The following is a 13,690-nucleotide window of genomic DNA, read 5'->3' on the forward strand; positions in this document are numbered from 1 at the left end:
AAGACATGGCGTAATGGAAAATAACTTGGTACATCGTAGTCTATTGAGAGTGGAAGGATTAGACCAATGGTAACCTGCGCAGGCACGTGGAACCACGTGATTTACGTACATAGCTTTTATTAAGCATCAAAAGGCCATATTACAGCGTTTAGAGGCCTGTGACCGTAGTTGACTGCGTTTTAAAGACATGACGCAATGAAATAGGATTTGGGACGTGGTAATCCATTGAAAGTGGAAGAATTAGACCAATGGTAGCCTGCGCAGGCACGTGGAAACACGTGATTTACGTGTAAGGCATTTATTAGGCATCAAAAGGCCATATTACAGTCTTTACAGGCCTGTGCGCGTAGTTGACGGTGTTATAAGGCTATCGCTCAATGGGAAATGCCTTGGGACATCGTAGTACATTAAGAGCGGAAGGATTAGAACAATGGTAACATGCGCAGGCACGTGGAACCACGTGATTTAAGTGTAAGGCCTTTATTTGGCGTCAAAAGGCCATATTACGGTCTTTAGAGGCCTGTTAGCGCAGTTGACGGTGTTTTAAAGCCATGGCGCAATAGAAAACGACTTGGGAAGTCGTATTCCATTGACAGTGGAAGGATTAGACCACTGGTAAACAGCGCAGGCACGTGGAACCTGTGACTTACGTGTAAGGCCTTTATTAGGCATCAAAAGGCCATATTACAGTCTTTACAGGCCTGTGCGCGTAGTTGACTGTGTTTTAATGACATGACGCAATGGAAAACAATTTGGGAAGTAGTCCATTGAGAGTGCAAGGTTTAAGCCAATGGTAACCTGCGCAGGCACGAGGAACCACGTGATTTTTTAAAGGCTTTTAATGGGCGACAAAAAGGCCATTATACGGCCTTTAGAGGCCTATAAGCGTAGTTGACGGTGTTATAAAGCCATGGCGCAATGGAAAACAACTTGGGAAGTCGTAGTCCATTGAGAGTGGAAGGATTAGACCAATGGTAAACAAGCCAGGCACGTGGAAGCACGTGTTTCACATGTAAGTCCTTTATTAGGCATCAAAAGGCCATATTACGGCCTTTAGAGGCCTATAAGCGTAGTTGACGGTGTTATAAAGCCATGGCGCACTGGAAAACGACTTGGGAAGTCGTAGTCCATTGACAGTAGAAGGATTAGACCAATGGTAAACAAGCCAGGCACGTGGAACCTGTGATTTACGTGTAAGGCCTTTATTTGGCGCCAAAAGGCCATATTACGGCCTTTAGAGGCCTGTTAGCGTAGTGGACGGTGTTATAAAGCCATGGCGCAATGGAAAACGTCTTGGGAAGTCGTAGTCTTTTAAGAGTGGAAGGATTAGACCAATGGTGAACAGGGCCGGCACGTGGAACCACGTGTGTTACGTGTAAGGCCTTTATTAGGCATCAAAAGTCCATATTACAGCGTTTAGATGCCTGTGAGCGTAGTTGACTGCGTTTTAAAGACATGACGCAATGAAAAACGATTTGGGAAGTCGTAGTCCATTGAGAGTGGAAGGATTCGGCCAATGGTAACCTGCGCAGGCACGAGGAACCACGTGATATTTCTTAAGGCCTTTATTAGGCGTAAAAAGGCCATTTTACGGTATTTAGAAGCCTGAACGCGTAGTTGACGGTGTTATAAGGCTGTCGCTCAATGGGAAAAGCCTTGGGACATCGTAGTCCATTAAGAGCGGAAGGATTAGAACAATGGTAACCTGCGCAGGCACGTGGAACCACGTGATTTAAGTGTAAGGCCTTTATTAGGCGTAAAAAGGCCATTTTACGGCCTTTAGAAGCCTGAACGCGTAGTTGACGGTGTTATAAGGTTATCGCTCATTGGGAAACGCCTTGGGAAGTCGTAGTCCATTGACAGTGGAAGGATTAGACCAATGGTAAACAGCACAGGCAGATGGAACCTGTGATTTACGTGTAAGGCCTTTATTTGGCGCCAAAAGGCCATATTACAGCCTTTAGAGGCCTGTTACGTAGTTGACGGTGTTATAAAGCCACGGCGCAATGGAAAACGTCTTGGGAAGTCGTAGTCTTTTAAGAGTGGAAGGATTAGACCAATGGTGAACAGCGCCGGCACGTGGAACAACGTGAATTACGTACAACGCTTTTATTAAGCATCAAAAGGCCATACTACAGCGTTTAGAGGCCTGTGTGCGTAGTTGACTGTGTTTTAATGACATGACGCAATGGAGAGCGACTTGGGACGTCGTATTCTTTTGAGAGTTGAAGGACTAGACCAATGGTAACCTGCGCAGGCACTAGGAACCACGTGATTTTTTAAGGCTTTTATTGGGCGTAAAAAGGGCATAATACGGCATTTAGAGGCCTGTTAGCGTAGTTGACGGTGTTATAAAGCCATGGCGCAATGGAAAACGTCTTTGGAATTCGTAATCCATTAAGAGTGGAAGGATTAGACCTATGGTAAACAGCGCAGGCACGTGAAACCACGTGTTTCACATGTAAGTCCTTTATTAGGCATCAAAAGGCCATATTACAGTCTTGGGACGTCGTAGTCCTAATAAGAGTGGAAGGTTTAGAACAATGGTAACCTGCGTAGGCACGTGAAACCACGTGTTTTAAGTGTAAGGCCCTTACTAGGTGTCAAAAAGCCATATTACGGCCTTTAGAGGCCTATAAGCGTAGTTGACGGTGTAATAAAGCCATGACACAATGGAAAACGCCTTGGGACGTCGTAGTCCATTGAGAGCGGAAGGATTAGAGCAATGGTAACCTGCGCAGGCACGTGGAACCACGTGATTTAAGTGTGAAGGTTTTACTAGGTGTCAAAAGGCCATATTTCGGCCTTTAGAGGCCTATAAGCGTAGTTAACGATCTTATAAAGCCATGGCGCAATGGAAAACGACTGTGGAAGTCGTAGTCGATTGACAGTAGAAGAATTAGACCAATGGTAAACAGCACAGGCACGTGGAACCTGTGATTTACGTGTAAGGCCTTTATTTGGCGCCAAAAGGCCATATTACGGTCTTTAGAGGCCTGTTAGCGTAGTTGACGGTGTTATCAAGCCATGGCGCAATGGAAAACGTCTTGGGAAGTCGTAGACTTTTAAGTGTGGAAGGATTAGACCAATGATGAACAGCGTCGGCACGTGGAACCACGTGTGTTACGTGTAAGGCCTTTATTAGGCATCAAAAGTCCATATTACAGCGTTTAGATGCCTGTGAGCGTAATTGACTGCGTTTTAAAGACATGACGCAATGAAAAACGATTTGGGAAGTCGTAGTCCATTGAGAGTGGAAAGATTCGGCCAATGGTAACCTGCGCAGGCACGAGGAACCACGTGACATTTCTTAAGGCCTTTATTAGGCGTAAAAAGGCTATTTTACGGCCTTTAGAAGCCTGAACGCGTAGTTGACGGTGTTATAAGGCTATCGCTCAATGGGAAATGCCTTGGGACATCGTAGTACATTAAGAGCGGAAGGATTAGAACAATGGTAACCTGTGCAGGCACGTGGAACCACGTGATTTAAGTGTAAGGCATTTATTTGGCGTCAAAAGGCCATATTACGGTCTTTAGAGGCTTGTTAGCGCAGTTGACGGTGTTTTAAAGCCATGGCGCAATAGAAAACGACTTGGGAAGTCGTATTCCATTGACAGTGGAAGGATTAGACCACTGGTAAACAGCGCAGGCACGTGGAACCTGTGACTTACGTGTAAGGCCTTTATTAGGCATCAAAAGGCCATATTACAGTCTTTACAGGACTGTGCGCGTAGTTGACTCTGTTTTAACGACATGACGCAATGGAAAACAATTTGGGAAGTCGTAGTCCATTGAGAGTGCAAGGTTTAAGCCAATGGTAACCTGCACAGGCACGAGGAACCACGTGATTTTTTTAAGGCCTTTATTGCGCGTAAAAAGGCCATATTACGGCCTTTAGTGGCCTATAAGCGTAGTTGACTGCGTTTTAAAGACATGACGCAATGGAATACGATTTGGGACGTCGTAATCCATTGAGAGTGGAAGAATTAGACCAATGGTAACCTGTGCAGGCATGAGGAGCCACGTGATTTTTTTAACTCCTTTATTAGGTGTCAAAAGACCATATTACGGCCTTTAGAGGCCTATAATCGTAGTTGAAGGTGTTATAAAGCCACGGCGCAATGGAAAACGACTTGGGAAGTCGTAGTCCATTACAGCGTTTAGACGCCTGTGCACGTAGTTGACTGTGTTTTAAAGACATGGCGTAATGGAAAATAACTTGGTACGTCGTAGTCTATTGAGAGTGGAAGGATTAGACCAATGGTAACCTGCGCAGGCACGTGGAAACACGTGATTTACGTGTAAGGCATTTATTAGGCATCAAAGGGCCATATTACAGTCTTTACAGGCCTGTGCGCGTAGTTGACGGTGTTATAAGGCTATTGCGCAATGGGAAACGCCTTGGGACGTCGAAGTCCATTGAGAGCGGAAGGATTAGAGCAATGGTAACCCTTGCAGGCACGTGGAACTACGTGATTTAAGTGTAAGGCTTTTACTAGGCATCAAAACACCATATTACAGTCTTTAGAGGCCTGTACACGTAGTTGACGTTGTTATAAAGACATGACGCAATGAAAAACGATTTGGGAAGTCGTAGTCCATTGAGAGTGGAAGGATTCGGCCAATGGTAACCTGCGCAGGCACGAGGAACCACGTGATATTTCTTAAGGCCTTTATTTGGCGTAAAAAGGCTATTTCACGGGCTTTAGAAGCCTGAACGCGTAGTTGACGGTGTTATAAGGCTATCGCTCAATGGGAAATGCCTTGGGACATCGTAGTACATTAAGAGTGGAAGGATTAGAACAATGGTAACCTGCGCAGGCACGTGGAACCACGTGATTTAAGTGTAAGGCCTTTATTTGGCGTCAAAAGGCCATATTACGGTCTTTAGAGGCCTGTTAGCGCAGTTGACGGTGTTTTAAAGCCATGGCACAATAGAAAACGACTTGGGAAGTCGTATTCCATTGACAGTGGAAGGATTAGACCACTGGTAAACAGCGCAGGCACGTGGAACCTGTGACTTACGTGTAAGGCCTTTATTAGGCATCAAAAGGCCATATTACAGTCTTTACAGGCCTGTGCGCGTAGTTGACTGTGTTTTAATGACATGACGCAATGGAAAACAATTTGGGAAGTAGTCCATTGAGAGTGCAAGGTTTAAGCCAATGGTAACCTGCGCAGGCACGAGGAACCACGTGATTTTTTTAAGGCCTTTATTGCGCGCAAAAAGGCCATATTACGGCCTTTAGTGGCCTATAAGTGTAGTTGACTGCGTTTTAAAGACATGACGCAATGGAATACGATTTGGGACGTCGTAATCCATTGAGAGTGGAAGAATTAGACCAATGGTAGCCTGCGCAGGCACGTGGATCCACGTGATTTACGTGTAAGGCCTTTATTAGGCATCAAAATTCCATATTACAGCGTTTAGATACCTGTGAGCGTAATTGACTGCGTTTTAAAGACATGACGCAATGAAAAACGATTTGGGAAGTCGTAGTCCATTGAGAGTGGAAGGAGTCGGCCAATGGTAACCTGCGCAGGCACGAGGAACCACGTGATATTTCTTAAGGCCTTTATTAGGCGTAAAAAGGCTATTTTACGGCCTTTAGAAGCCTGAACGCGTAGTTGACGGTGTTATAAGGCTATCGCTCAATGGGAAATGCCTTGGGACATCGTAGTACATTAAGAGCGGAAGGATTAGAACAATGGTAACCTGCGCAGGAACGTGGAACCACGTGATTTAAGTGTAAGGCATTTATTTGGCGTCAAAAAGGCCATATTACGGTCTTTAGAGGCCTGTTAGCGCAGTTGACGGTGTTTTAAAGCCATGGCGCAATAGAAAACGACTTGGGAAGTCGTATTCCATTGACAGTGGAAGGATTAGACCACTGGTAAACAGCGCAGGCACGTGGAACCTGTGACTTACGTGTAAGGCCTTTATTAGGCATCAAAAGGCCATATTACAGTCTTTACAGGACTGTGCGCGTAGTTGACTCTGTTTTAATGACATGACGCAATGGAAAACAATTTGGTAAGTCGTAGTCCATTGAGAGTGCAAGGTTTAAGCCAATGGTAACCTGCGCAGGCACGAGGAACCACGTGATTTTTTTAAGGCCTTTATTGCGCGTAAAAAGGCCATAATACGGCCTTTAGTGGCCTATAGGCGTAGTTGACTGCGTTTTAAAGACATGACGCAATGGAATACGATTTGGGACGTCGTAATCCATTGAGAGTGGAAGAATTAGACCAATGGTAGCTTGCACAGGCACGTGGATCCACGTGATTTACGTGTAAGACCTTTATTAAGCATCAAAAGGCCATATTACAGCGTTTAGAGGCCTGTGCGCGTAGTTGACTGTGTTTTAATGACATGACGCAATGGTGAACGACTTGGGACGTCGTAGTCTATTGAGAGTTGAAGGACTAGACCAATGGTAACCTGCGCAGGAACGAGGACCACGTGATTTTTTTAAGGCTTTTATTGGGCGACAAAAAGGCCATTATACGGCCTTTAGAGGCCTATAAGCGTAGTTGACGGTGTTATAAAGCCATGGCGCAATGGAAAACGTCTTCGGAAGTCGTAGTCCATTAAGAGTGGAAGGATTACACCAATGGTAAACAGCGCAGGCACGTGGAACCAGGTGTTTTACGTGTTAGGCCTTTACTAGGCGTCAAAAGGCCATATTACAGCCTTTCGAGACCTGTAAGAGTAGTTGACGTTGTTAGAAAGCCATAGCGCAATGGGAAACGACTTAGGAAGCCGTAGTCCATTGAGAGCGGAAGGATTAGACCAATGGTAAACAGCGCAGGCACGTGGAACCTGTGACTTACGTGTAAAGCCTTTATTATGCATCAAAGGGCCTTATTACAGTGTTTAGAGGCCTGTGCGCGTAGTCAACTGTGTTTTAAAGACATGGCGTAATGGAAAACGACTTGGTAAGTCGTAGTCTATTGATGGTGGAAGGACCAATGGTAACCAGAGGAGGCTCGTGGAACCACGTGATTTAAGTGTAAGGCCGTTACTAGCTGTCAAAAGGCCATATTCCAGTCTTTAGAGGTCTGTGCGCGTAGTTGACGGTGTTATAAAGCCATGGCGCAATGGAAAACGACTTGGGTAGTTGTAGTTCATTGAGAGTGGAAGGATTAGACTAATGGTAAACAGCGCAGGCACGTGGAACCACGTGATTTACGTGTAAGGCTTTCATTAGGCATCAAAAGGCCATATTACAGTCTTTACAGGCCTGTGCGCGTAGTTGACTGTGTTTTAATGACATGACGCAATGGAAAACGCCTTAGGACGTCGTAGTCCATTGAGAGCGGAAGGATTAGGCCAATGGTAACCTGCGCAGGCACGAGGAAGCACGTGATTTTTTTAAGACCTTCATTAGGCGTAAAAAGGCCAAAATACGGCCTTTAGAGGTCTGTGCGCGTAGTTGACTGTGTATTAATGACATGACGCAATGGAAAACGCCTTGGGACGTCGTATTCCCTTGAGAGCGGAAGGATTAGACCAATGGTAACCTGTGTAGGCACGTGGAACCACGTGATTTAAGTGTCAGGCCCTTACTAGGTGTCAAAAGGCCATATCACAGCGTTTAGAGGCCTGTGACCGTAGTTGACGGTGCTATAAGGCTATCGCGCAATAGGAAACGCCTTGGGACGTCGTAGTCCATTGAGAGAGGAAGGATTAGACTAATGGTAACACTCGCAGGCACGTGGAACTACGTGATTTATGTGTAAGGCCTTTATTTGGCGCCAAGAAGCCATAATACGGCCTTTAGAGGCCTGTTAGCGGAGTTGACGGTGTCATAAAGCCATGGCGCAATGGAAAACGACTTGGGAAGTCGTAGTCCATTGACAGTGGAAGGATTAGACCAATGGTAAACAGCACAGGCACGTGGAACCTGTGATTTACGTCTAAGGCCTTCATTTGTCGCCAAAAGGCCATATTACGGCCTTTAGAGGCCTGTTAGCGTAGTTGACTGTGTTTTAAAGACATGGCGTAATGGAAAACGACTTGGGACGTCGTAATCCATTGAGAGTGGAAGAATTATACCAATGGTAGCCTGCGCAGGCACGTGGAACGTCGTGATTTACGTTTAAGGCTTTTATTAGGCATCAAAAGGCCATATTACAGTGTTTAGAGGCCTGTGCGCGTAGTTGACTGTGTTCTAATGACATGACGCAATGGAAAACGCCTTAGGACGTCGTAGTTCATTGAGGGCGGAAGGATTTGACCAATGGTAACCCTCGCAGGCACGTGGAACCACGTGATTTAAGTGTGAGGCTTTTAATAGGCATCAAAACACCATATTACAGTCTTTACAAGCCTGTGCGCGTAGTTCACTGTGTTTTAATGACATGGCGCAATGGAAACGACTGGAAAAGTCGTAGTCCATTGAGAGTGGAAGGATTAGACCAATGGTGGCTAGTGCAGGCACGTGGAACCAGGTGATTCACGTACAAGGCTTTTATTAGGCACCAAAAGGCCATATTACAGTCTTTACAAGCCTGTGCGCGTAGTTCACTGTGTTTTAATGACATGACGCAATGGAAAACGACTTGAAAAGTCGTAGTCCATTGAGAGTGGAAGGATTAGACCAATGGTGGCCAGTGCAGGCACGTGGAACCAGGTGATTTACGTATAAGGCTTTTATTAGGCACCAAAAGGCCATATTACAGTCTTTACAAGCCTGTGCGCGTAGTTCACTGTGTTTTAATGACATGACGCAATGGAAAACGCCTTGGAACGTCGTAGTCCATTGAGAGCGGAAGGATTAGACCAATGGTAAACAGCGCAGGCACGTGGAACCACGTGTGTTACGTGTAAGGCTTTTATTAGGCATCAAAAGTCCATATTGCAGCGTTTAAAGCCCTGTGACCGTAGTTGACTGCGTTTTAAAGACATGACGCAATGGAAAACGATTTGGGAAGTCGTAGTCCGTTGAGGGTGGAAGGATTAGGCCAATGGTAACCTGCACGGGCACGAGGAACCACGTCATTTATGTGTAAGGCTTTTACTAGGCATCAAAACACCATACTACAGTCTTTAGAGGCCTGTACACGTAGTTGACGTTGTTATAAAGCTATTTCGCAATGGAAAACGACTTGGGACGTCGTAGTCTATTAAGAGTGGAAGGATTAGAACAATGGTAAACAGCGCAGGCACGTGGAACCACGTGGGTTACGTGTAAGGCCTTTATTAAGTATCAAAAGTCCATATTACAGCGTTTAGATGCCTGTGACCGTAGTTGACTGCGTTTTAAAGACATGACGCAATGAAAAACGATTTGGGAAGTTGTAGTCCATTGAGAGTGGAAGGATTCGGCCAATGGTAACCTGCGCAGGCACGAGGAACCACGTGATATTTCTTAAGGCCTTTATTAGGCGTAAAAAGGCCATTTTACGGCCTTTAGAAGCCTGAACGCGTACTTGGGAAACGCCTTGGGACATCGTAGTCCATTAAGAGTGGAAAGATTAGACCAATGGTAACCTGCGCAGGCACGTAGAACCACATGATTTACGTACAAGGCTTTTATTAAGCATCAGAAGGCCATATTACAGTCTTTACAGGCCTGTGCGCGGAGTTGACTGTGTTTTAATGACATGACGCAATGGAAAACAATTTAGGAAATCGTAGTCCATTGAGAGTGCAAGGTTTAAGCCAATGGTAACCTGCGCAGGCACGAGGAACCACGTGATTTTTTTATGGCCTTTATTGGGCGTAAAAAGGCCATATTACGGCCTTTAGAGGCCTATAAGCGTAGTTGACTGCGTTTTAAAGACATGACGCAATGGAATACGATTTGGGACGTCGTAATCCATTGAGAGTGGAAGAATTAGACCAATGGTAGCCTGCGCAGGCACGTGGAACCACGTGATTTACGTGTAAGACCTTTATTAGGCATCAAAAGGCCATATTACAGAGTTTAGAGGCCTGTGTGCGTAGTTGACTGTGTTTTAAAGACATGGCGTAATGGAAAATGACTTGGTACGTCGTAGTGTATTGAGAGTGGAAGGATTAGACCAATGGTAACCTGCGCAGGCACGTGGAACCACGTGATTTACGTACAAGGCTTTTATTAAGCATCAAAAGGCCATATTACAGCGTTTAGAGGCCTGTGCGCGTAGTTGACTGTGTTTTAATGGCATGACGCAATGGAGAACGACTTGGGACGTCGTAGTCTATTGAGAGTTGAAGGACTAGACCAATGGTAACCTGCGCAGGCACGATGAACCACGTGATTTTTTTTAAGGGTTTTATTGGGCGACAAAAAGGCCATATTACGGCCTTTAGAGGCCTATAAGCGTAGTTGACGTTGTTATAAAGCCATGGCGCAATGGAAAACGTCTTGGGAAGTCGTAGTTCATTAAGAGTGGAAGGATTAGACCAATGGTAACACTCGCAGGCACGTGGAACTACGTGATTTATGTGTAAGGCCTTTATTTGGCGCCAAGAAGCCATATTACGGCCTTTAGAGGCCTGTTAGTGTAGTTGACGGCGTCATAAAGCCATGGCGCAATGGAAAACGACTTGGGAAGTCGTAGTCCATTGACAGTGGAAGGATTAGACCGATGGTAAACAGCACAGGCACGTGGAACCTGTGATTTACGTCTAAGGCCTTTATTGGTCGCCAAAAAGCCATATTACGGCCTTTAGAGGCCTGTTAGCGTAGTTCACGGTGTTATAAAGCCATGGCGCAATGGAAAACGTCTTGGGACGTCGTAATCCATTGAGAGTGGAAGAATTATACCAATGGTAGCCTGCGCAGGCACGTGGAACGTCGTGATTTACGTTTAAGGCTTTTATTAGGCATCAAAAGGCCATATTACAGTGTTTAGAGGCCTGTGCGCGTAGTTGACTGTGTTCTAATGACATGACGCAATGGAAAACGCCTTAGGACGTCGTAGTCCATTGAGGGCGGAAGGATTTGACCAATGGTAACCCTCGCAGGCACGTGGAACCACGTGATTTAAGTGTCAGGCCCTTACTAGGTGTCAAAAGGCCATATCACAGCGTTTAGAGGCCTGTGACCGTAGTTGACGGTGCTATAAGGCTATCGCGCAATAGGAAACGCCTTGGGACGTCGTAGTCCATTGAGAGAGGAAGGATTAGACCAATGGTAACACTCGCAGGCACGTGGAACTACGTGATTTATGTGTAAGGCCTTTATATGGCGCCAAGAAGCCATATTACGGCCTTTAGAGGCCTGTTAGCGTAGTTGACGGTGTCATAAAGCCATGGCGCAATGGAAAACGACTTGGAAAGTCGTAGTCCATTGACAGTTGATGGATTAGACCAATGGTAAACAGCACAGGCACGTGGAACCTGTGATTTACGTCTAAGGCCTTTATTTGTCGCCAAAAGGCCATATTACGGCCTTTAGAGGCCTGTTAGCGTAGTTGACGGTGTCATAAAGCCATGGCGCAATGGAAAACGTCTTGGGCAGTCGTAGTCTTTTAAGAGTGGAAGGATTAGACCAATGGTGAACAGCGCCGGCACGTGGAACCACGTGTGTTACGTGTAAGGCCTTTATTAGGCATCAAAAGTCTATATTACAGCGATTAGATGCCTGTGAGCGTAGTTGACTGTGTTTTAAAGACATGACGCAATGAAAAACGATTTGGGAAGTCGTAGTCCATTGAGAGTGGAAGGATTCGGCCAATGGTAACCTGCGCAGGCACAAGGAACCACGTGATATTTCTTAAGGCCTTTATTAGGCGTAAAAAGGCCATTTTACGGCCTTCAGAAGCCTGAACGCGTAATTGACGGTGTTATAAGGCTATCGCTCAATGGGAAACGCCTTGGGACATCGTAGTCCATTGAGAGCGGAAGGATTAGAACAATGGTAGCCTGCGCAGGCACGTGGAACTACGTGATTTACGTGCAAGGCTTTTATTAGGCATCAAAAGGCCATATTACAACGTTTAGAGGACTGTGCGAGTAGTTGACTGTGTTTTAAAGACATGGCGTAATGGAAAATGACTTGGTGCGTCGTAGTCTATTGAGAGTGGAAGGATTAGGCTAATAGTGACCTGCGCAGGTACGAGGAACAACGTGAATTTCTTAACGCCATTATTAGGCATAAAAAGGCCATACTTCGGCCTTTAGAGGTCTGTACACGTAGTTGACGTTGTTATAAAGCCATGGCGCAATGGAAAGGGACTTGGAACGTCGTAGTCTATTAAGACTAGAAGGATTAGAGCAATGGTAACCTGCGCAGTCACGTGGAACCACGTGATTTAAGTGTAAGGCCCTTACTAGGCGTCAAAAGGCCATATTACAGCCTTTCGAGGCCTATAAGCGTAGTTGACGTTGTTAGAAAGCCATAGCGCAATGGAAAACGACTTAGGAAGTCGTAGTCCATTGAGAGTGAAAGGATTAGACCAATGGTAAACAGCGCAGGCACGTGGAACCTGTGACTTACGTGTAGAGCCTTTATTATGCATCAAAAGGCCATATTACAGCGTTTAGAGGCCTGTGCGCGTAGTTGACTGTGTTTTAAAGACATGGCGTAATGGAAAACGACTTGGGACGTCGTAATCCATTGAGAGTGGAAGAATTAGACCAATGGTAGCCTGCGCAGGCACGTGGAACCACGTGATTTACGTGTAAGGCTTTGATTAGGCATCAAAAGGCCATATTACAGTGTTTAGAGGCCTGTGCGCGTAGTTGACTGTGTTCTAATGACATGACGCATTGGAAAACGCCTTAGGACGTCGTAGTCCATTGAGGGCGGAAGGTTTTGACCAATGGTAACCCTCGCAGGCACGTGGAACCACGTGATTTAAGTGTGAGGCTTTTAATAGGCATCAAAACACCATATTACAGTCTTTAGAGGCCTGTACACGTAGTTGACTGTGTTTTATTGACATGACGCAATGGAAAACGATTTGGGAAGTCGTAGTCCATTGAGAGTGGAAGGATTAGACCAATGATAAACAGCGCAGGCACGTGGAACCATGTGCTTTACGTGTAAGGCCTTTATTAGGCATCAAAAGGCCATATTACAGTGTTTAGAGGCCTGTGACCGTAGTTGACTGCGTTTTAAAGACATGGCGCAATGGAAACGACTGGAAAAGTCGTAGTCCATTGAGAGTGGAAGGATTAGACCAATGGTGGCTAGTGTAGGCACGTGGAACCAGGTGATTTACGTATAAGGCTTTTATTAGGCACCAAAAGGCCATATTACAGTCTTTACAAGCCTGTGCGCGTAGTTCACTGTGTTTTAATGACATGACGCAATGGAAAACGACTTGAAAAGTCGTAGTCCATTGAGAGTGGAAGGATTAGACCAATGGTGGCCAGTGCAGGCACGTGGAACCAGGTGATTTACGTATAAGGCTTTTATTAGGCACCAAAAGGCCATATTACAGTCTTTACAAGCCTGTGCGCGTAGTTCACTGTGTTTTAATGACATGACGCAATGGAAAACGCCTTGGAATGTCGTAGTCCATTGAGAGCGGAAGGATTAGACCAATGGTAAACAGCGCAGGCACGTGGAACCACGTGTGTTACGTGTAAGGCCTTTATTAGGCATCAAAAGTCCATATTGCAGCGTTTAAAGCACTGTGACCGTAGTTGACTGCGTTTTAAAGACATGACGCAATGGAAAACGATTTGGGAAGTCGTAGTCCGTTGAGAGTGGAAGGATTAGGCCAATGGTAACCTGCGCAGGCACGAGGA

The sequence above is a fragment of the Hydractinia symbiolongicarpus genome, chromosome 13 (assembly GCF_029227915.1).
Source record: "Hydractinia symbiolongicarpus strain clone_291-10 chromosome 13, HSymV2.1, whole genome shotgun sequence".
Classification (NCBI taxonomy): Eukaryota; Metazoa; Cnidaria; class Hydrozoa; order Anthoathecata; family Hydractiniidae; genus Hydractinia; species Hydractinia symbiolongicarpus.